The 20,718-nt window shown below is 41.9% G+C and overlaps 39 non-coding genes across 39 annotated transcripts; all 39 read right to left on the bottom strand.

The window, feature by feature from the left end:
* Nucleotides 1-513: 513 nt before the first annotated feature.
* Nucleotides 514-585, bottom strand: trnah-gug (transfer RNA histidin (anticodon GUG)). Its single transcript has one exon. It is a non-coding gene; the product is annotated as a tRNA-His (tRNA).
* Nucleotides 586-892: 307 nt separating this feature from the next.
* Nucleotides 893-966, bottom strand: trnat-agu (transfer RNA threonine (anticodon AGU)). The gene has a single exon. It is a non-coding gene; the product is annotated as a tRNA-Thr (tRNA).
* Nucleotides 967-1,875: 909 nt separating this feature from the next.
* On the bottom strand, nt 1,876-1,949 carry trnat-agu (transfer RNA threonine (anticodon AGU)). The gene has a single exon. It is a non-coding gene; the product is annotated as a tRNA-Thr (tRNA).
* Nucleotides 1,950-2,479: 530 nt separating this feature from the next.
* trnah-gug (transfer RNA histidin (anticodon GUG)) lies at nt 2,480-2,551 on the bottom strand. The gene has a single exon. It is a non-coding gene; the product is annotated as a tRNA-His (tRNA).
* Nucleotides 2,552-2,858: 307 nt separating this feature from the next.
* On the bottom strand, nt 2,859-2,932 carry trnat-agu (transfer RNA threonine (anticodon AGU)). The gene has a single exon. It is a non-coding gene; the product is annotated as a tRNA-Thr (tRNA).
* Nucleotides 2,933-3,463: 531 nt separating this feature from the next.
* trnah-gug (transfer RNA histidin (anticodon GUG)) lies at nt 3,464-3,535 on the bottom strand. Its single transcript has one exon. It is a non-coding gene; the product is annotated as a tRNA-His (tRNA).
* A 307-nt stretch (nt 3,536-3,842) lies between these two features.
* Nucleotides 3,843-3,916, bottom strand: trnat-agu (transfer RNA threonine (anticodon AGU)). Its single transcript has one exon. It is a non-coding gene; the product is annotated as a tRNA-Thr (tRNA).
* A 531-nt stretch (nt 3,917-4,447) lies between these two features.
* Nucleotides 4,448-4,519, bottom strand: trnah-gug (transfer RNA histidin (anticodon GUG)). The gene has a single exon. It is a non-coding gene; the product is annotated as a tRNA-His (tRNA).
* A 305-nt stretch (nt 4,520-4,824) lies between these two features.
* Nucleotides 4,825-4,898, bottom strand: trnat-agu (transfer RNA threonine (anticodon AGU)). The gene has a single exon. It is a non-coding gene; the product is annotated as a tRNA-Thr (tRNA).
* A 530-nt stretch (nt 4,899-5,428) lies between these two features.
* Nucleotides 5,429-5,501, bottom strand: trnah-gug (transfer RNA histidin (anticodon GUG)). The gene has a single exon. It is a non-coding gene; the product is annotated as a tRNA-His (tRNA).
* Nucleotides 5,502-5,808: 307 nt separating this feature from the next.
* trnat-agu (transfer RNA threonine (anticodon AGU)) lies at nt 5,809-5,882 on the bottom strand. Its single transcript has one exon. It is a non-coding gene; the product is annotated as a tRNA-Thr (tRNA).
* Nucleotides 5,883-6,402: 520 nt separating this feature from the next.
* trnah-gug (transfer RNA histidin (anticodon GUG)) lies at nt 6,403-6,474 on the bottom strand. The gene has a single exon. It is a non-coding gene; the product is annotated as a tRNA-His (tRNA).
* Nucleotides 6,475-6,781: 307 nt separating this feature from the next.
* On the bottom strand, nt 6,782-6,855 carry trnat-agu (transfer RNA threonine (anticodon AGU)). Its single transcript has one exon. It is a non-coding gene; the product is annotated as a tRNA-Thr (tRNA).
* A 530-nt stretch (nt 6,856-7,385) lies between these two features.
* Nucleotides 7,386-7,457, bottom strand: trnah-gug (transfer RNA histidin (anticodon GUG)). Its single transcript has one exon. It is a non-coding gene; the product is annotated as a tRNA-His (tRNA).
* Nucleotides 7,458-7,764: 307 nt separating this feature from the next.
* trnat-agu (transfer RNA threonine (anticodon AGU)) lies at nt 7,765-7,838 on the bottom strand. The gene has a single exon. It is a non-coding gene; the product is annotated as a tRNA-Thr (tRNA).
* A 530-nt stretch (nt 7,839-8,368) lies between these two features.
* Nucleotides 8,369-8,440, bottom strand: trnah-gug (transfer RNA histidin (anticodon GUG)). Its single transcript has one exon. It is a non-coding gene; the product is annotated as a tRNA-His (tRNA).
* A 307-nt stretch (nt 8,441-8,747) lies between these two features.
* trnat-agu (transfer RNA threonine (anticodon AGU)) lies at nt 8,748-8,821 on the bottom strand. Its single transcript has one exon. It is a non-coding gene; the product is annotated as a tRNA-Thr (tRNA).
* A 530-nt stretch (nt 8,822-9,351) lies between these two features.
* trnah-gug (transfer RNA histidin (anticodon GUG)) lies at nt 9,352-9,423 on the bottom strand. The gene has a single exon. It is a non-coding gene; the product is annotated as a tRNA-His (tRNA).
* Nucleotides 9,424-9,730: 307 nt separating this feature from the next.
* Nucleotides 9,731-9,804, bottom strand: trnat-agu (transfer RNA threonine (anticodon AGU)). Its single transcript has one exon. It is a non-coding gene; the product is annotated as a tRNA-Thr (tRNA).
* A 530-nt stretch (nt 9,805-10,334) lies between these two features.
* On the bottom strand, nt 10,335-10,406 carry trnah-gug (transfer RNA histidin (anticodon GUG)). The gene has a single exon. It is a non-coding gene; the product is annotated as a tRNA-His (tRNA).
* Nucleotides 10,407-10,713: 307 nt separating this feature from the next.
* trnat-agu (transfer RNA threonine (anticodon AGU)) lies at nt 10,714-10,787 on the bottom strand. Its single transcript has one exon. It is a non-coding gene; the product is annotated as a tRNA-Thr (tRNA).
* A 530-nt stretch (nt 10,788-11,317) lies between these two features.
* On the bottom strand, nt 11,318-11,389 carry trnah-gug (transfer RNA histidin (anticodon GUG)). Its single transcript has one exon. It is a non-coding gene; the product is annotated as a tRNA-His (tRNA).
* A 307-nt stretch (nt 11,390-11,696) lies between these two features.
* On the bottom strand, nt 11,697-11,770 carry trnat-agu (transfer RNA threonine (anticodon AGU)). Its single transcript has one exon. It is a non-coding gene; the product is annotated as a tRNA-Thr (tRNA).
* Nucleotides 11,771-12,290: 520 nt separating this feature from the next.
* trnah-gug (transfer RNA histidin (anticodon GUG)) lies at nt 12,291-12,362 on the bottom strand. Its single transcript has one exon. It is a non-coding gene; the product is annotated as a tRNA-His (tRNA).
* Nucleotides 12,363-12,668: 306 nt separating this feature from the next.
* trnat-agu (transfer RNA threonine (anticodon AGU)) lies at nt 12,669-12,742 on the bottom strand. Its single transcript has one exon. It is a non-coding gene; the product is annotated as a tRNA-Thr (tRNA).
* A 530-nt stretch (nt 12,743-13,272) lies between these two features.
* On the bottom strand, nt 13,273-13,344 carry trnah-gug (transfer RNA histidin (anticodon GUG)). Its single transcript has one exon. It is a non-coding gene; the product is annotated as a tRNA-His (tRNA).
* Nucleotides 13,345-13,651: 307 nt separating this feature from the next.
* On the bottom strand, nt 13,652-13,725 carry trnat-agu (transfer RNA threonine (anticodon AGU)). Its single transcript has one exon. It is a non-coding gene; the product is annotated as a tRNA-Thr (tRNA).
* Nucleotides 13,726-14,245: 520 nt separating this feature from the next.
* On the bottom strand, nt 14,246-14,317 carry trnah-gug (transfer RNA histidin (anticodon GUG)). Its single transcript has one exon. It is a non-coding gene; the product is annotated as a tRNA-His (tRNA).
* Nucleotides 14,318-14,624: 307 nt separating this feature from the next.
* trnat-agu (transfer RNA threonine (anticodon AGU)) lies at nt 14,625-14,698 on the bottom strand. The gene has a single exon. It is a non-coding gene; the product is annotated as a tRNA-Thr (tRNA).
* A 520-nt stretch (nt 14,699-15,218) lies between these two features.
* trnah-gug (transfer RNA histidin (anticodon GUG)) lies at nt 15,219-15,290 on the bottom strand. The gene has a single exon. It is a non-coding gene; the product is annotated as a tRNA-His (tRNA).
* Nucleotides 15,291-15,597: 307 nt separating this feature from the next.
* On the bottom strand, nt 15,598-15,671 carry trnat-agu (transfer RNA threonine (anticodon AGU)). The gene has a single exon. It is a non-coding gene; the product is annotated as a tRNA-Thr (tRNA).
* Nucleotides 15,672-16,201: 530 nt separating this feature from the next.
* trnah-gug (transfer RNA histidin (anticodon GUG)) lies at nt 16,202-16,273 on the bottom strand. Its single transcript has one exon. It is a non-coding gene; the product is annotated as a tRNA-His (tRNA).
* A 307-nt stretch (nt 16,274-16,580) lies between these two features.
* Nucleotides 16,581-16,654, bottom strand: trnat-agu (transfer RNA threonine (anticodon AGU)). The gene has a single exon. It is a non-coding gene; the product is annotated as a tRNA-Thr (tRNA).
* A 530-nt stretch (nt 16,655-17,184) lies between these two features.
* Nucleotides 17,185-17,256, bottom strand: trnah-gug (transfer RNA histidin (anticodon GUG)). The gene has a single exon. It is a non-coding gene; the product is annotated as a tRNA-His (tRNA).
* Nucleotides 17,257-17,563: 307 nt separating this feature from the next.
* On the bottom strand, nt 17,564-17,637 carry trnat-agu (transfer RNA threonine (anticodon AGU)). The gene has a single exon. It is a non-coding gene; the product is annotated as a tRNA-Thr (tRNA).
* A 530-nt stretch (nt 17,638-18,167) lies between these two features.
* trnah-gug (transfer RNA histidin (anticodon GUG)) lies at nt 18,168-18,239 on the bottom strand. The gene has a single exon. It is a non-coding gene; the product is annotated as a tRNA-His (tRNA).
* Nucleotides 18,240-18,546: 307 nt separating this feature from the next.
* Nucleotides 18,547-18,620, bottom strand: trnat-agu (transfer RNA threonine (anticodon AGU)). Its single transcript has one exon. It is a non-coding gene; the product is annotated as a tRNA-Thr (tRNA).
* A 909-nt stretch (nt 18,621-19,529) lies between these two features.
* Nucleotides 19,530-19,603, bottom strand: trnat-agu (transfer RNA threonine (anticodon AGU)). The gene has a single exon. It is a non-coding gene; the product is annotated as a tRNA-Thr (tRNA).
* A 908-nt stretch (nt 19,604-20,511) lies between these two features.
* On the bottom strand, nt 20,512-20,585 carry trnat-agu (transfer RNA threonine (anticodon AGU)). Its single transcript has one exon. It is a non-coding gene; the product is annotated as a tRNA-Thr (tRNA).
* Between the last annotated feature and the right edge of the window lie 133 nt (nt 20,586-20,718).

Below are 20,718 nucleotides of genomic sequence, written 5' to 3'. Positions count from 1 at the left end.
ATGCAGGTAAGGTCACCGCCACACGTATTTAAGTCAAACCAGTCTCGTTCATTTAACCCATATCTCTGTCTTGCAAAATCACATCACAAAACAGATGTTATTTACTAATTTTGGAATCGATATGGATACCTACAATTGTCTAGCAACAGGGTTTCTTATGCTATGTTTTGGGACCCAAAGTGGGCCTGAGTATGTGAGAGGTGGGCAGCGAGATATCAGTAAACTTTTGAAGTCACATACTATTTCTTCTTAATTTGGGTCATTCGAGGACAGTACATTTTTCATTTGGGTCTCGAGCTGAATAAACTCAAGATCCTCTGACATGGATTCTTAAACTACGGTTTGGGACCCAAAGTTGGCATTAACATGTGATAGGTGTGTCACGAGATATGAGTAAACATTCAGAATCATACACTATTTCTTCATCATTTTGGTCGTTTCGGGGAGTTTCTTAGCTCACAGAGTAAGTTTCAACTCAATCAAAATTACAACCCTTTCGAAATGGCAATGAAGTGCCGTGACCCGGATTCGAACCGAGGTTGCTGCGGCCACAACGCAGAGTACTAACCACTATACGATCACGGCAAGCTAACAGAGATCGCTTGTAGAGTCTACTCATGCTCTGACAGAGAGTTGTACAAGCTGGCTAAACTCTTTTCATTTAGCGCTCGAAATGAATAAACTGAAGAACCAGTTGAACTTCAGACAGTTGGTACGTTGTAATTCATTCAAAAAGCTCTCTTTTTCCGTGAATTTGGAATATCTCAATTGCACCCTCCTCAAGTTTTCTCTCCTCTCAACACTCATAATTCTGTTAACCAATTGGTTGAGAATAGCTGAGTGCCCTCCACTCTGATCTTTTCCATCAATGTGTTCAACGAACTGCTTGAAAAGGCTCTGCTGAGATTCGAACTCAGGATCTCCTGTTTACTAGACAGGCGCTTTAACCAACTAAGCCACAGCGCCCATAGACATCACGTCTGATGCAGGTAAGGTCACCGCCACACGTATTTAAGTCAAACCAGTCTCGTTCATTTAACCCATATCTCTGTCTTGCAAAATCACATCACAAAACAGATGTTATTTACTAATTTTGGAATCGATATGGATACCTACAATTGTCTAGCAACAGGGTTTCTTATGCTATGTTTTGGGACCCAAAGTGGGCCTGAGTATGTGAGAGGTGGGCAGCGAGATATCAGTAAACTTTTGAAGTCACATACTATTTCTTCTTAATTTGGGTCATTCGAGGACAGTACATTTTTCATTTGGGTCTCGAGCTGAATAAACTCAAGATCCTCTGACATGGATTCTTAAACTACGGTTTGGGACCCAAAGTTGGCATTAACATGTGATAGGTGTGTCACGAGATATGAGTAAACATTCAGAATCATACACTATTTCTTCATCATTTTGGTCGTTTCGGGGAGTTTCTTAGCTCACAGAGTAAGTTTCAACTCAATCAAAATTACAACCCTTTCGAAATGGCAATGAAGTGCCGTGACCCGGATTCGAACTGGGGTTGCTGCGGCCACAACGCAGAGTACTAACCACTATACGATCACGGCAAGCTAACAGAGATTGCTTGTAGAGCCTGCTCATGCTCTGACAGAGAGTTGTACAAGCTGGCTAAACTCTTTTCATTTAGCGCTCGAAATGAATAAACTGAAGAACCAGTTGAACTTCAGACAGTTGGTACGTTGTAATTCATTCAAAAAGCTCTCTTTTTCCGTGAATTTGGAATATCTCAATTGCACCCTCCTCAAGTTTTCTCTCCTCTCAACACTCATAATTCTGTTAACCAATTGGTTGAGAATAGCTGAGTGCCCTCCACTCTGACCTTTTCCATCAATGTGTTCAATGAACTGCTTGAAAAGGCTCTGCTGAGATTCGAACTCAGGATCTCCTGTTTACTAGACAGGCGCTTTAACCAACTAAGCCACAGCGCCCATAGACATCACGTCTGATGCAGGTAAGGTCACCGCCACACGTATTTAAGTCAAACCAGTCTCGTTCATTTAACCCATATCTCTGTCTTGCAAAATCACATCACAAAACAGATGTTATTTACTAATTTTGGAATCGATATGGATACCTACAATTGTCTAGCAACAGGGTTTCTTATGCTATGTTTTGGGACCCAAAGTGGGCCTGAGTATGTGAGAGGTGGGCAGCGAGATATCAGTAAACTTTTGAAGTCACATACTATTTCTTCTTAATTTGGGTCATTCGAGGACAGTACATTTTTCATTTGGGTCTCGAGCTGAATAAACTCAAGATCCTCTGACATGGATTCTTAAACTACGGTTTGGGACCCAAAGTTGGCATTAACATGTGATAGGTGTGTCACGAGATATGAGTAAACATTCAGAATCATACACTATTTCTTCATCATTTTGGTCGTTTCGGGGAGTTTCTTAGCTCACAGAGTAAGTTTCAACTCAATCAAAATTACAACCCTTTCGAAATGGCAATGAAGTGCCGTGACCCGGATTCGAACCGAGGTTGCTGCGGCCACAACGCAGAGTACTAACCACTATACGATCACGGCAAGCTAACAGAGATTGCTTGTAGAGCCTACTCATGCTCTGACAGAGAGTTGTACAAGCTGGCTAAACTCTTTTCATTTAGCGCTCGAAATGAATAAACTGAAGAACCAGTTGAACTTCAGACAGTTGGTACGTTGTAATTCATTCAAAAAGCTCTCTTTTTCCGTGAATTTGGAATATCTCAATTGCACCCTCCTCAAGTTTTCTCTCCTCTCAACAGTCCTAATTCTGTTAACCCATTGGTTGAGAATAGCAGAGTGCCCTCCACTCTGAGCTTTTCCATCAATGTGTTCAATGAACTGCTTGAAAAGGCTCTGCTGAGATTCGAACTCAGGATCTCCTGTTTACTAGACAGTCGCTTTAACCAACTAAGCCACAGCGCCCGTAGACATCACGTCTGATGCAGGTAAGGTCACCGCCACACGTATTTAAGTCAAACCAGTCTCGTTCATTTAACCCATATCTCTGTCTTGCAAAATCACATCACAAAACAGATGTTATTTACTAATTTTGGAATCGATATGGATACCTACAATTGTCTAGCAACAGGGTTTCTTATGCTATGTTTTGGGACCCAAAGTGGGCCTGAGTATGTGAGAGGTGGGCAGCGAGATATCAGTAAACTTTTGAAGTCACATACTATTTCTTCTTAATTTGGGTCATTCGAGGACAGTACATTTTTTATTTGGGTCTCGAGCTGAATAAACTCAAGATCCTCTGACATGGATTCTTAAACTACGGTTTGGGACCAAAAAGTTGGCATTAACATGTGATAGGTGTGTCACGAGATATGAGTAAACATTCAGAATCATACACTATTTCTTCATCATTTTGGTCGTTTCGGGGAGTTTCTTAGCTCACAGAGTAAGTTTCAACTCAATCAAAATTACAACCCTTTCGAAATGGCAATGAAGTGCCGTGACCCGGATTCGAACCGAGGTTGCTGCGGCCACAACGCAGAGTACTAACCACTATACGATCACGGCAAGCTAACAGAGATAGCTTGTAGAGTCTACTCATGCTCTGACAGAGAGTTGTACAAGCTGGCTAAACTCTTTTCATTTAGCGCTCGAAATGAATAAACTGAAGAACCAGTTGAACTTCAGACAGTTGGTACGTTGTAATTCATTCAAAAAGCTCTCTTTTTCCGTGAATTTGGAATATCTCAATTGCACCCTCCTCAAGTTTTCTCTCCTCTCAACACTCCTAATTCTGTTAACCCATTGGTTGAGAATAGCAGAGTGCCCTCCACTCTGACCTTTTCCATCAATGTGTTCAATGAACTGCTTGAAAAGGCTCTGCTGAGATTCGAACTCAGGATCTCCTGTTTACTAGACAGGCGCTTTAACCAACTAAGCCACAGCGCCCATAGACATCACGTCTGATGCAGGTAAGGTCACCGCCACACGTATTTAAGTCAAACCAGTCTCGTTCATTTAACCCATATCTCTGTCTTGCAAAATCACATCACAAAACAGATGTTATTTACTAATTTTGGAATCGATATGGATACCTACAATTGTCTAGCAACAGGGTTTCTTATGCTATGTTTTGGGACCCAAAGTGGGCCTGAGTATGTGAGAGGTGGGCAGCGAGATATCAGTAAACTTTTGAAGTCACATACTATTTCTTCTTAATTTGGGTCATTCGAGGACAGTACATTTTTCATTTGGGTCTCGAGCTGAATAAACTCAAGATCCTCTGACATGGATTCTTAAACTACGGTTTGGGACCCAAAAGTTGGCATTAACATGTGATAGGTGTGTCACGAGATATGAGTAAACATTCAGAATCATACACTATTTCTTCATCATTTTGGTCGTTTCGGGGAGTTTCTTAGCTCACAGAGTAAGTTTCAACTCAATCAAAATTACAACCCTTTCGAAATGGCAATGAAGTGCCGTGACCCGGATTCGAACCGAGGTTGCTGCGGCCACAACGCAGAGTACTAACCACTATACGATCACGGCAAGCTAACAGAGATTGCTTGTAGAGCCTACTCATGCTCTGACAGAGAGTTGTACAAGCTGGCTAAACTCTTTTCATTTAGCGCTCGAAATGAATAAACTGAAGAACCAGTTGAACTTCACACAGTTGGTACGTTGTAATTCATTCAAAAGCTCTCTTTTCCGTGAATTTGGAATATCTCAATTGCACCCTCCTCAAGTTTTCTCTCCTCTCAACACTCATAATTCTGTTAACCAATTGGTTGAGAATAGCTGAGTGCCCTCCACTCTGACCTTTTCCATCAATGTGTTCAACGAACTGCTTGAAAAGGCTCTGCTGAGATTCGAACTCAGGATCTCCTGTTTACTAGACAGGCGCTTTAACCAACTAAGCCACAGCGCCCATAGACATCACGTCTGATGCAGGTAAGGTCACCGCCACACGTATTTAAGTCAAACCAGTCTCGTTCATTTAACCCATATCTCTGTCTTGCAAAATCACATCACAAAACAGATGTTATTTACTAATTTTGGAATCGATATGGATACCTACAATTGTCTAGCAACAGGGTTTCTTATGCTATGTTTTGGGACCCAAAGTGGGCCTGAGTATGTGAGAGGTGGGCAGCGAGATATCAGTAAACTTTTGAAGTCACATACTATTTCTTCTTAATTTGGGTCATTCGAGGACAGTACATTTTTCATTTGGGTCTCGAGCTGAATAAACTCAAGATCCTCTGACATGGATTCTTAAACTACGGTTTGGGACCCAAAGTTGGCATTAACATGTGATAGGTGTGTCACGAGATATGAGTAAACATTCAGAATCATACACTATTTCTTCATCATTTTGGTCGTTTCGGGGAGTTTCTTAGCTCACAGAGTAAGTTTCAACTCAATCAAAATTACAACCCTTTCGAAATGGCAATGAAGTGCCGTGACCCGGATTCGAACCGAGGGTTGCTGCGGCCACAACGCAGAGTACTAACCACTATACGATCACGGCAAGCTAACAGAGATTGCTTGTAGAGCCTACTCATGCTCTGACAGAGAGTTGTACAAGCTGGCTAAACTCTTTTCATTTAGCGCTCGAAATGAATAAACTGAAGAACCAGTTGAACTTCACACAGTTGGTACGTTGTAATTGATTCAAAACGCTCTCTTTTTCCGTGAATTTGGAATATCTCAATTGCACCCTCCTCAAGTTTTCTCTCCTCTCAACACTCCTAATTCTGTTAACCAATTGGTTGAGAATAGCTGAGTGCCCTCCACTCTGACCTTTTCCATCAATGTGTTCAATGAACTGCTTGAAAAGGCTCTGCTGAGATTCGAACTCAGGATCTCCTGTTTACTAGACAGGCGCTTTAACCAACTAAGCCACAGCGCCCATAGACATCACGTCTGATGCAGGTAAGGTCACCGCCACACGTATTTAAGTCAAACCAGTCTCGTTCATTTAACCCATATCTCTGTCTTGCAAAATCACATCACAAAACAGATGTTATTTACTAATTTTGGAATCGATATGGATACCTACAATTGTCTAGCAACAGGGTTTCTTATGCTATGTTTTGGGACCCAAAGTGGGCCTGAGTATGTGAGAGGTGGGCAGCGAGATATCAGTAAACTTTTGAAGTCACATACTATTTCTTCTTAATTTGGGTCATTCGAGGACAGTACATTTTTCATTTGGGTCTCGAGCTGAATAAACTCAAGATCCTCTGACATGGATTCTTAAACTACGGTTTGGGACCCAAAGTTGGCATTAACATGTGATAGGTGTGTCACGAGATATGAGTAAACATTCAGAATCATACACTATTTCTTCATCATTTTGGTCGTTTCTTAGCTCACAGAGTAAGTTTCAACTCAATCAAAATTACAACCCTTTCGAAATGGCAATGAAGTGCCGTGACCCGGATTCGAACCGAGGTTGCTGCGGCCACAACGCAGAGTACTAACCACTATACGATCACGGCAAGCTAACAGAGATTGCTTGTAGAGCCTACTCATGCTCTGACAGAGAGTTGTACAAGCTGGCTAAACTCTTTTCATTTAGCGCTCGAAATGAATAAACTGAAGAACCAGTTGAACTTCAGACAGTTGGTACGTTGTAATTCATTCAAAAAGCTCTCTTTTTCCGTGAATTTGGAATATCTCAATTGCACCCTCCTCAAGTTTTCTCTCCTCTCAACACTCCTAATTCTGTTAACCCATTGGTTGAGAATAGCTGAGTGCCCTCCACTCTGACCTTTTCCATCAATGTGTTCAATGAACTGCTTGAAAAGGCTCTGCTGAGATTCGAACTCAGGATCTCCTGTTTACTAGACAGGCGCTTTAACCAACTAAGCCACAGCGCCCATAGACATCACGTCTGATGCAGGTAAGGTCACCGCCACACGTATTTAAGTCAAACCAGTCTCGTTCATTTAACCCATATCTCTGTCTTGCAAAATCACATCACAAAACAGATGTTATTTACTAATTTTGGAATCGATATGGATACCTACAATTGTCTAGCAACAGGGTTTCTTATGCTATGTTTTGGGACCCAAAGTGGGCCTGAGTATGTGAGAGGTGGGCAGCGAGATATCAGTAAACTTTTGAAGTCACATACTATTTCTTCTTAATTTGGGTCATTCGAGGACAGTACATTTTTCATTTGGGTCTCGAGCTGAATAAACTCAAGATCCTCTGACATGGATTCTTAAACTACGGTTTGGGACCCAAAGTTGGCATTAACATGTGATAGGTGTGTCACGAGATATGAGTAAACATTCAGAATCATACACTATTTCTTCATCATTTTGGTCGTTTCGGGGAGTTTCTTAGCTCACAGAGTAAGTTTCAACTCAATCAAAATTACAACCCTTTCGAAATGGCAATGAAGTGCCGTGACCCGGATTCGAACCGGGGTTGCTGCGGCCACAACGCAGAGTACTAACCACTATACGATCACGGCAAGCTAACAGAGATTGCTTGTAGAGCCTACTCATGCTCTGACAGAGAGTTGTACAAGCTGGCTAAACTCTTTTCATTTAGCGCTCGAAATGAATAAACTGAAGAACCAGTTGAACTTCAGACAGTTGGTACGTTGTAATTCATTCAAAAAGCTCTCTTTTTCCGTGAATTTGGAATATCTCAATTGCACCCTCCTCAAGTTTTCTCTCCTCTCAACACTCCTAATTCTGTTAACCCATTGGTTGAGAATAGCAGAGTGCCCTCCACTCTGACCTTTTCCATCAATGTGTTCAATGAACTGCTTGAAAAGGCTCTGCTGAGATTCGAACTCAGGATCTCCTGTTTACTAGACAGGCGCTTTAACCAACTAAGCCACAGCGCCCATAGACATCACGTCTGATGCAGGTAAGGTCACCGCCACACGTATTTAAGTCAAACCAGTCTCGTTCATTTAACCCATATCTCTGTCTTGCAAAATCACATCACAAAACAGATGTTATTTACTAATTTTGGAATCGATATGGATACCTACAATTGTCTAGCAACAGGGTTTCTTATGCTATGTTTTGGGACCCAAAGTGGGCCTGAGTATGTGAGAGGTGGGCAGCGAGATATCAGTAAACTTTTGAAGTCACATACTATTTCTTCTTAATTTGGGTCATTCGAGGACAGTACATTTTTCATTTGGGTCTCGAGCTGAATAAACTCAAGATCCTCTGACATGGATTCTTAAACTACGGTTTGGGACCCAAAGTTGGCATTAACATGTGATAGGTGTGTCACGAGATATGAGTAAACATTCAGAATCATACACTATTTCTTCATCATTTTGGTCGTTTCGGGGAGTTTCTTAGCTCACAGAGTAAGTTTCAACTCAATCAAAATTACAACCCTTTCGAAATGGCAATGAAGTGCCGTGACCCGGATTCGAACCGAGGTTGCTGCGGCCACAACGCAGAGTACTAACCACTATACGATCACGGCAAGCTAACAGAGATTGCTTGTAGAGCCTACTCATGCTCTGACAGAGAGTTGTACAAGCTGGCTAAACTCTTTTCATTTAGCGCTCGAAATGAATAAACTGAAGAACCAGTTGAACTTCAGACAGTTGGTACGTTGTAATTCATTCAAAAAGCTCTCTTTTTCCGTGAATTTGGAATATCTCAATTGCACCCTCCTCAAGTTTTCTCTCCTCTCAACAGTCCTAATTCTGTTAACCCATTGGTTGAGAATAGCAGAGTGCCCTCCACTCTGAGCTTTTCCATCAATGTGTTCAATGAACTGCTTGAAAAGGCTCTGCTGAGATTCGAACTCAGGATCTCCTGTTTACTAGACAGGCGCTTTAACCAACTAAGCCACAGCGCCCATAGACATCACGTCTGATGCAGGTAAGGTCACCGCCACACGTATTTAAGTCAAACCAGTCTCGTTCATTTAACCCATATCTCTGTCTTGCAAAATCACATCACAAAACAGATGTTATTTACTAATTTTGGAATCGATATGGATACCTACAATTGTCTAGCAACAGGGTTTCTTATGCTATGTTTTGGGACCCAAAGTGGGCCTGAGTATGTGAGAGGTGGGCAGCGAGATATCAGTAAACTTTTGAAGTCACATACTATTTCTTCTTAATTTGGGTCATTCGAGGACAGTACATTTTTCATTTGGGTCTCGAGCTGAATAAACTCAAGATCCTCTGACATGGATTCTTAAACTACGGTTTGGGACCCAAAGTTGGCATTAACATGTGATAGGTGTGTCACGAGATATGAGTAAACATTCAGAATCATACACTATTTCTTCATCATTTTGGTCGTTTCGGGGAGTTTCTTAGCTCACAGAGTAAGTTTCAACTCAATCAAAATTACAACCCTTTCGAAATGGCAATGAAGTGCCGTGACCCGGATTCGAACCGGGGTTGCTGCGGCCACAACGCAGAGTACTAACCACTATACGATCACGGCAAGCTAACAGAGATTGCTTGTAGAGCCTACTCATGCTCTGACAGAGAGTTGTACAAGCTGGCTAAACTCTTTTCATTTAGCGCTCGAAATGAATAAACTGAAGAACCAGTTGAACTTCAGACAGTTGGTACGTTGTAATTCATTCAAAAAGCTCTCTTTTTCCGTGAATTTGGAATATCTCAATTGCACCCTCCTCAAGTTTTCTCTCCTCTCAACACTCCTAATTCTGTTAACCCATTGGTTGAGAATAGCTGAGTGCCCTCCACTCTGACCTTTTCCATCAATGTGTTCAATGAACTGCTTGAAAAGGCTCTGCTGAGATTCGAACTCAGGATCTCCTGTTTACTAGACAGGCGCTTTAACCAACTAAGCCACAGCGCCCATAGACATCACGTCTGATGCAGGTAAGGTCACCGCCACACGTATTTAAGTCAAACCAGTCTCGTTCATTTAACCCATATCTCTGTCTTGCAAAATCACATCACAAAACAGATGTTATTTACTAATTTTGGAATCGATATGGATACCTACAATTGTCTAGCAACAGGGTTTCTTATGCTATGTTTTGGGACCCAAAGTGGGCCTGAGTATGTGAGAGGTGGGCAGCGAGATATCAGTAAACTTTTGAAGTCACATACTATTTCTTCTTAATTTGGGTCATTCGAGGACAGTACATTTTTCATTTGGGTCTCGAGCTGAATAAACTCAAGATCCTCTGACATGGATTCTTAAACTACGGTTTGGGACCCAAAGTTGGCATTAACATGTGATAGGTGTGTCACGAGATATGAGTAAACATTCAGAATCATACACTATTTCTTCATCATTTTGGTCGTTTCGGGGAGTTTCTTAGCTCACAGAGTAAGTTTCAACTCAATCAAAATTACAACCCTTTCGAAATGGCAATGAAGTGCCGTGACCCGGATTCGAACCGGGGTTGCTGCGGCCACAACGCAGAGTACTAACCACTATACGATCACGGCAAGCTAACAGAGATTGCTTGTAGAGCCTACTCATGCTCTGACAGAGAGTTGTACAAGCTGGCTAAACTCTTTTCATTTAGCGCTCGAAATGAATAAACTGAAGAACCAGTTGAACTTCAGACAGTTGGTACGTTGTAATTCATTCAAAAAGCTCTCTTTTTCCGTGAATTTGGAATATCTCAATTGCACCCTCCTCAAGTTTTCTCTCCTCTCAACACTCCTAATTCTGTTAACCAATTGGTTGAGAATAGCTGAGTGCCCTCCACTCTGACCTTTTCCATCAATGTGTTCAATGAACTGCTTGAAAAGGCTCTGCTGAGATTCGAACTCAGGATCTCCTGTTTACTAGACAGGCGCTTTAACCAACTAAGCCACAGCGCCCATAGACATCACGTCTGATGCAGGTAAGGTCACCGCCACACGTATTTAAGTCAAACCAGTCTCGTTCATTTAACCCATATCTCTGTCTTGCAAAATCACATCACAAAACAGATGTTATTTACTAATTTTGGAATCGATATGGATACCTTCAATTGTCTAGCAACAGGGTTTCTTATGCTATGTTTTGGGACCCAAAGTGGGCCTGAGTATGTGAGAGGTGGGCAGCGAGATATCAGTAAACTTTTGAAGTCACATACTATTTCTTCTTAATTTGGGTCATTCGAGGACAGTACATTTTTCATTTGGGTCTCGAGCTGAATAAACTCAAGATCCTCTGACATGGATTCTTAAACTACGGTTTGGGACCCAAAGTTGGCATTAACATGTGATAGGTGTGTCACGAGATATGAGTAAACATTCAGAATCATACACTATTTCTTCATCATTTTGGTCGTTTCGGGGAGTTTCTTAGCTCACAGAGTAAGTTTCAACTCAATCAAAATTACAACCCTTTCGAAATGGCAATGAAGTGCCGTGACCCGGATTCGAACCGGGGTTGCTGCGGCCACAACGCAGAGTACTAACCACTATACGATCACGGCAAGCTAACAGAGATTGCTTGTAGAGCCTACTCATGCTCTGACAGAGAGTTGTACAAGCTGGCTAAACTCTTTTCATTTAGCGCTCGAAATGAATAAACTGAAGAACCAGTTGAACTTCAGACAGTTGGTACGTTGTAATTCATTCAAAAAGCTCTCTTTTTCCGTGAATTTGGAATATCTCAATTGCACCCTCCTCAAGTTTTCTCTCCTCTCAACACTCCTAATTCTGTTAACCAATTGGTTGAGAATAGCTGAGTGCCCTCCACTCTGACCTTTTCCATCAATGTGTTCAATGAACTGCTTGAAAAGGCTCTGCTGAGATTCGAACTCAGGATCTCCTGTTTACTAGACAGGCGCTTTAACCAACTAAGCCACAGCGCCCATAGACATCACGTCTGATGCAGGTAAGGTCACCGCCACACGTATTTAAGTCAAACCAGTCTCGTTCATTTAACCCATATCTCTGTCTTGCAAAATCACATCACAAAACAGATGTTATTTACTAATTTTGGAATCGATATGGACACCTACAATTGTCTAGCAACAGGGTTTCTTATGCTATGTTTTGGGACCCAAAGTGGGCCTGAGTATGTGAGAGGTGGGCAGCGAGATATCAGTAAACTTTTGAAGTCACATACTATTTCTTCTTAATTTGGGTCATTCGAGGACAGTACATTTTTCATTTGGGTCTCGAGCTGAATAAACTCAAGATCCTCTGACATGGATTCTTAAACTACGGTTTGGGACCCAAAGTTGGCATTAACATGTGATAGGTGTGTCACGAGATATGAGTAAACATTCAGAATCATACACTATTTCTTCATCATTTTGGTCGTTTCTTAGCTCACAGAGTAAGTTTCAACTCAATCAAAATTACAACCCTTTCGAAATGGCAATGAAGTGCCGTGACCCGGATTCGAACCGGGGTTGCTGCGGCCACAACGCAGAGTACTAACCACTATACGATCACGGCAAGCTAACAGAGATTGCTTGTAGAGCCTACTCATGCTCTGACAGAGAGTTGTACAAGCTGGCTAAACTCTTTTCATTTAGCGCTCGAAATGAATAAACTGAAGAACCAGTTGAACTTCAGACAGTTGGTACGTTGTAATTCATTCAAAAAGCTCTCTTTTCCGTGAATTTGGAATATCTCAATTGCACCCTCCTCAAGTTTTCTCTCCTCTCAACACTCCTAATTCTGTTAACCAATTGGTTGAGAATAGCTGAGTGCCCTCCACTCTGACCTTTTCCATCAATGTGTTCAATGAACTGCTTGAAAAGGCTCTGCTGAGATTCGAACTCAGGATCTCCTGTTTACTAGACAGGCGCTTTAACCAACTAAGCCACAGCGCCCATAGACATCACGTCTGATGCAGGTAAGGTCACCGCCACACGTATTTAAGTCAAACCAGTCTCGTTCATTTAACCCATATCTCTGTCTTGCAAAATCACATCACAAAACAGATGTTATTTACTAATTTTGGAATCGATATGGACACCTACAATTGTCTAGCAACAGGGTTTCTTATGCTATGTTTTGGGACCCAAAGTGGGCCTGAGTATGTGAGAGGTGGGCAGCGAGATATCAGTAAACTTTTGAAGTCACATACTATTTCTTCTTAATTTGGGTCATTCGAGGACAGTACATTTTTCATTTGGGTCTCGAGCTGAATAAACTCAAGATCCTCTGACATGGATTCTTAAACTACGGTTTGGGACCCAAAGTTGGCATTAACATGTGATAGGTGTGTCACGAGATATGAGTAAACATTCAGAATCATACACTATTTCTTCATCATTTTGGTCGTTTCGGGGAGTTTCTTAGCTCACAGAGTAAGTTTCAACTCAATCAAAATTACAACCCTTTCGAAATGGCAATGAAGTGCCGTGACCCGGATTCGAACCGGGGTTGCTGCGGCCACAACGCAGAGTACTAACCACTATACGATCACGGCAAGCTAACAGAGACTGCTTCTAGAGCCTACTCATGCTCTGACAGAGAGTTGTACAAGCTGGCTAAACTCTTTTCATTTAGCGCTCGAAATGAATAAACTGAAGAACCAGTTGAACTTCAGACAGTTGGTACGTTGTAATTCATTCAAAAAGCTCTCTTTTTCCGTGAATTTGGAATATCTCAATTGCACCCTCCTCAAGTTTTCTCTCCTCTCAACACTCATAATTCTGTTAACCAATTGGTTGAGAATAGCTGAGTGCCCTCCACTCTGACCTTTTCCATCAATGTGTTCAATGAACTGCTTGAAAAGGCTCTGCTGAGATTCGAACTCAGGATCTCCTGTTTACTAGACAGGCGCTTTAACCAACTAAGCCACAGCGCCCATAGACATCACGTCTGATGCAGGTAAGGTCACCGCCACACGTATTTAAGTCAAACCAGTCTCGTTCATTTAACCCATATCTCTGTCTTGCAAAATCACATCACAAAACAGATGTTATTTACTAATTTTGGAATCGATATGGACACCTTCAATTGTCTAGCAACAGGGTTTCTTATGCTATGTTTTGGGACCCAAAGTGGGCCTGAGTATGTGAGAGGTGGGCAGCGAGATATCAGTAAACTTTTGAAGTCACATACTATTTCTTCTTAATTTGGGTCATTCGAGGACAGTACATTTTTCATTTGGGTCTCGAGCTGAATAAACTCAAGATCCTCTGACATGGATTCTTAAACTACGGTTTGGGACCCAAAGTTGGCATTAACATGTGATAGGTGTGTCACGAGATATGAGTAAACATTCAGAATCATACACTATTTCTTCATCATTTTGGTCGTTTCTTAGCTCACAGAGTAAGTTTCAACTCAATCAAAATTACAACCCTTTCGAAATGGCAATGAAGTGCCGTGACCCGGATTCGAACCGGGGTTGCTGCGGCCACAACGCAGAGTACTAACCACTATACGATCACGGCAAGCTAACAGAGATTGCTTCTAGAGCCTACTCATGCTCTGACAGAGAGTTGTACAAGCTGGCTAAACTCTTTTCATTTAGCGCTCGAAATGAATAAACTGAAGAACCAGTTGAACTTCAGACAGTTGGTACGTTGTAATTCATTCAAAAAGCTCTCTTTTTCCGTGAATTTGGAATATCTCAATTGCACCCTCCTCAAGTTTTCTCTCCTCTCAACACTCCTAATTCTGTTAACCCATTGGTTGAGAATAGCTGAGTGCCCTCCACTCTGACCTTTTCCATCAATGTGTTCAATGAACTGCTTGAAAAGGCTCTGCTGAGATTCGAACTCAGGATCTCCTGTTTACTAGACAGGCGCTTTAACCAACTAAGCCACAGCGCCCATAGACATCACGTCTGATGCAGGTAAGGTCACCGCCACACGTATTTAAGTCAAACCAGTCTCGTTCATTTAACCCATATCTCTGTCTTGCAAAATCACATCACAAAACAGATGTTATTTACTAATTTTGGAATCGATATGGATACCTACAATTGTCTAGCAACAGGGTTTCTTATGCTATGTTTTGGGACCCAAAGTGGGCCTGAGTATGTGAGAGGTGGGCAGCGAGATATCAGTAAACTTTTGAAGTCACATACTATTTCTTCTTAATTTGGGTCATTCGAGGACAGTACATTTTTCATTTGGGTCTCGAGCTGAATAAACTCAAGATCCTCTGACATGGATTCTTAAACTACGGTTTGGGACCCAAAGTTGGCATTAACATGTGATAGGTGTGTCACGAGATATGAGTAAACATTCAGAATCATACACTATTTCTTCATCATTTTGGTCGTTTCTTAGCTCACAGAGTAAGTTTCAACTCAATCAAAATTACAACCCTTTCGAAATGGCAATGAAGTGCCGTGACCCGGATTCGAACCGGGGTTGCTGCGGCCACAACGCAGAGTACTAACCACTATACGATCACGGCAAGCTAACAGAGATTGCTTCTAGAGCCTACTCATGCTCTGACAGAGAGTTGTACAAGCTGGCTAAACTCTTTTCATTTAGCGCTCGAAATGAATAAACTGAAGAACCAGTTGAACTTCAGACAGTTGGTACGTTGTAATTCATTCAAAAAGCTCTCTTTTTCCGTGAATTTGGAATATCTCAATTGCACCCTCCTCAAGTTTTCTCTCCTCTCAACACTCCTAATTCTGTTAACCCATTGGTTGAGAATAGCTGAGTGCCCTCCACTCTGAGCTTTTCCATCAATGTGTTCAATGAACTGCTTGAAAAGGCTCTGCTGAGATTCGAACTCAGGATCTCCTGTTTACTAGACAGGCGCTTTAACCAACTAAGCCACAGCGCCCATAGACATCACGTCTGATGCAGGTAAGGTCACCGCCACACGTATTTAAGTCAAACCAGTCTCGTTCATTTAACCCATATCTCTGTCTTGCAAAATCACATCACAAAACAGATGTTATTTACTAATTTTGGAATCGATATGGATACCTACAATTGTCTAGCAACAGGGTTTCTTATGCTATGTTTTGGGACCCAAAGTGGGCCTGAGTATGTGAGAGGTGGGCAGCGAGATATCAGTAAACTTTTGAAGTCACATACTATTTCTTCTTAATTTGGGTCATTCGAGGACAGTACATTTTTCATTTGGGTCTCGAGCTGAATAAACTCAAGATCCTCTGACATGGATTCTTAAACTACGGTTTGGGACCCAAAGTTGGCATTAACATGTGATAGGTGTGTCACGAGATATGAGTAAACATTCAGAATCATACACTATTTCTTCATCATTTTGGTCGTTTCGGGGAGTTTCTTAGCTCACAGAGTAAGTTTCAACTCAATCAAAATTACAACCCTTTCGAAATGGCAATGAAGTGCCGTGACCCGGATTCGAACCGGGGTTGCTGCGGCCACAACGCAGAGTACTAACCACTATACGATCACGGCAAGCTAACAGAGATTGCTTCTAGAGCCTACTCATGCTCTGACAGAGAGTTGTACAAGCTGGCTAAACTCTTTTCATTTAGCGCTCGAAATGAATAAACTGAAGAACCAGTTGAACTTCAGACAGTTGGTACGTTGTAATTCATTCAAAAAGCTCTCTTTTTCCGTGAATTTGGAATATCTCAATTGCACCCTCCTCAAGTTTTCTCTCCTCTCAACACTCATAATTCTGTTAACCAATTGGTTGAGAATAGCTGAGTGCCCTCCACTCTGACCTTTTCCATCAATGTGTTCAATGAACTGCTTGAAAAGGCTCTGCTGAGATTCGAACTCAGGATCTCCTGTTTACTAGACAGGCGCTTTAACCAACTAAGCCACAGCGCCCATAGACATCACGTCTGATGCAGGTAAGGTCACCGCCACACGTATTTAAGTCAAACCAGTCTCGTTCATTTAACCCATATCTCTGTCTTGCAAAATCACATCACAAAACAGATGTTATTTACTAATTTTGGAATCGATATGGATACCTACAATTGTCTAGCAACAGGGTTTCTTATGCTATGTTTTGGGACCCAAAGTGGGCCTGAGTATGTGAGAGGTGGGCAGCGAGATATCAGTAAACTTTTGAAGTCACATACTATTTCTTCTTAATTTGGGTCATTCGAGGACAGTACATTTTTCATTTGGGTCTCGAGCTGAATAAACTCAAGATCCTCTGACATGGATTCTTAAACTACGGTTTGGGACCCAAAGTTGGCATTAACATGTGATAGGTGTGTCACGAGATATGAGTAAACATTCAGAATCATACACTATTTCTTCATCATTTTGGTCGTTTCGGGGAGTTTCTTAGCTCACAGAGTAAGTTTCAACTCAATCAAAATTACAACCCTTTCGAAATGGCAATGAAGTGCCGTGACCCGGATTCGAACCGGGGTTGCTGCGGCCACAACGCAGAGTACTAACCACTATACGATCACGGCAAGCTAACAGAGATTGCTTGTAGAGCCTACTCATGCTCTGACAGAGAGTTGTACAAGCTGGCTAAACTCTTTTCATTTAGCGCTCGAAATGAATAAACTGAAGAACCAGTTGAACTTCAGACAGTTGGTACGTTGTAATTCATTCAAAAAGCTCTCTTTTTCCGTGAATTTGGAATATCTCAATTGCACCCTCCTCAAGTTTTCTCTCCTCTCAACACTCCTAATTCTGTTAACCCATTGGTTGAGAATAGCTGAGTGCCCTCCACTCTGACCTTTTCCATCAATGTGTTCAATGAACTGCTTGAAAAGGCTCTGCTGAGATTCGAACTCAGGATCTCCTGTTTACTAGACAGGCGCTTTAACCAACTAAGCCACAGCGCCCATAGACATCACGTCTGATGCAGGTAAGGTCACCGCCACACGTATTTAAGTCAAACCAGTCTCGTTCATTTAACCCATATCTCTGTCTTGCAAAATCACATCACAAAACAGATGTTATTTACTAATTTTGGAATCGATATGGATACCTACAATTGTCTAGCAACAGGGTTTCTTATGCTATGTTTTGGGACCCAAAGTGGGCCTGAGTATGTGAGAGGTGGGCAGCGAGATATCAGTAAACTTTTGAAGTCACATACTATTTCTTCTTAATTTGGGTCATTCGAGGACAGTACATTTTTCATTTGGGTCTCGAGCTGAATAAACTCAAGATCCTCTGACATGGATTCTTAAACTACGGTTTGGGACCCAAAGTTGGCATTAACATGTGATAGGTGTGTCACGAGATATGAGTAAACATTCAGAATCATACACTATTTCTTCATCATTTTGGTCGTTTCGGGGAGTTTCTTAGCTCACAGAGTAAGTTTCAACTCAATCAAAATTACAACCCTTTCGAAATGGCAATGAAGTGCCGTGACCCGGATTCGAACCGGGGTTGCTGCGGCCACAACGCAGAGTACTAACCACTATACGATCACGGCAAGCTAACAGAGATTGCTTGTAGAGCCTACTCATGCTCTGACAGAGAGTTGTACAAGCTGGCTAAACTCTTTTCATTTAGCGCTCGAAATGAATAAACTGAAGAACCAGTTGAACTTCAGACAGTTGGTACGTTGTAATTCATTCAAAAAGCTCTCTTTTTCCGTGAATTTGGAATATCTCAATTGCACCCTCCTCAAGTTTTCTCTCCTCTCAACACTCCTAATTCTGTTAACCCATTGGTTGAGAATAGCTGAGTGCCCTCCACTCTGACCTTTTCCATCAATGTGTTCAATGAACTGCTTGAAAAGGCTCTGCTGAGATTCGAACTCAGGATCTCCTGTTTACTAGACAGGCGCTTTAACCAACTAAGCCACAGCGCCCATAGACATCACGTCTGATGCAGGTAAGGTCACCGCCACACGTATTTAAGTCAAACCAGTCTCGTTCATTTAACCCATATCTCTGTCTTGCAAAATCACATCACAAAACAGATGTTATTTACTAATTTTGGAATCGATATGGATACCTACAATTGTCTAGCAACAGGGTTTCTTATGCTATGTTTTGGGACCCAAAGTGGGCCTGAGTATGTGAGAGGTGGGCAGCGAGATATCAGTAAACTTTTGAAGTCACATACTATTTCTTCTTAATTTGGGTCATTCGAGGACAGTACATTTTTCATTTGGGTCTCGAGCTGAATAAACTCAAGATCCTCTGACATGGATTCTTAAACTACGGTTTGGGACCCAAAGTTGGCATTAACATGTGATAGGTGTGTCACGAGATATGAGTAAACATTCAGAATCATACACTATTTCTTCATCATTTTGGTCGTTTCGGGGAGTTTCTTAGCTCACAGAGTAAGTTTCAACTCAATCAAAATTACAACCCTTTCGAAATGGCAATGAAGTGCCGTGACCCGGATTCGAACCGGGGTTGCTGCGGCCACAACGCAGAGTACCAACCACTATACGATCACGGCAAGCTAACAGAGATTGCTTGTAGAGCCTACTCATGCTCTGACAGAGAGTTGTACAAGCTGGCTAAACTCTTTTCATTTAGCGCTCGAAATGAATAAACTGAAGAACCAGTTGAACTTCAGACAGTTGGTACGTTGTAATTCATTCAAAAAGCTCTCTTTTTCCGTGAATTTGGAATATCTCAATTGCACCCTCCTCAAGTTTTCTCTCCTCTCAACACTCCTAATTCTGTTAACCCATTGGTTGAGAATAGCTGAGTGCCCTCCACTCTGAGCTTTTCCATCAATGTGTTCAATGAACTGCTTGAAAAGGCTCTGCTGAGATTCGAACTCAGGATCTCCTGTTTACTAGACAGGCGCTTTAACCAACTAAGCCACAGCGCCCATAGACATCACGTCTGATGCAGGTAAGGTCACCGCCACACGTATTTAAGTCAAACCAGTCTCGTTCATTTAACCCATATCTCTGTCTTGCAAAATCACATCACAAAACAGATGTTATTTACTAATTTTGGAATCGATATGGATACCTACAATTGTCTAGCAACAGGGTTTCTTATGCTATGTTTTGGGACCCAAAGTGGGCCTGAGTATGTGAGAGGTGGGCAGCGAGATATCAGTAAACTTTTGAAGTCACATACTATTTCTTCTTAATTTGGGTCATTCGAGGACAGTACATTTTTCATTTGGGTCTCGAGCTGAATAAACTCAAGATCCTCTGACATGGATTCTTAAACTACGGTTTGGGACCCAAAGTTGGCATTAACATGTGATAGGTGTGTCACGAGATATGAGTAAACATTCAGAATCATACACTATTTCTTCATCATTTTGGTCGTTTCGGGGAGTTTCTTAGCTCACAGAGTAAGTTTCAACTCAATCAAAATTACAACCCTTTCGAAATGGCAATGAAGTGCCGTGACCCGGATTCGAACCGGGTTGCTGCGGCCACAACGCAGAGTACTAACCACTATACGATCACGGCAAGCTAACAGAGACTGCTTCTAGAGCCTACTCATGCTCTGACAGAGAGTTGTACAAGCTGGCTAAACTCTTTTCATTTAGCGCTCGAAATGAATAAACTGAAGAACCAGTTGAACTTCAGACAGTTGGTACGTTGTAATTCATTCAAAAAGCTCTCTTTTTCCGTGAATTTGGAATATCTCAATTGCACCCTCCTCAAGTTTTCTCTCCTCTCAACACTCCTAATTCTGTTAACCAATTGGTTGAGAATAGCTGAGTGCCCTCCACTCTGACCTTTTCCATCAATGTGTTCAATGAACTGCTTGAAAAGGCTCTGCTGAGATTCGAACTCAGGATCTCCTGTTTACTAGAGAGGCGCTTTAACCAACTAAGCCACAGCGCCCATAGACATCACGTCTGATGCAGGTAAGGTCACCGCCACACGTATTTAAGTCAAACCAGTCTCGTTCATTTAACCCATATCTCTGTCTTGCAAAATCACATCACAAAACAGATGTTATTTACTAATTTTGGAA

Source organism: Salmo salar, unplaced genomic scaffold (assembly GCF_905237065.1).
Source record: "Salmo salar unplaced genomic scaffold, Ssal_v3.1, whole genome shotgun sequence".
Classification (NCBI taxonomy): Eukaryota; Metazoa; Chordata; class Actinopteri; order Salmoniformes; family Salmonidae; genus Salmo; species Salmo salar.
The sequence above is the reverse complement of the archived record's forward strand: the minus strand, read 5'-3'. Positions and strand labels throughout refer to the sequence as shown.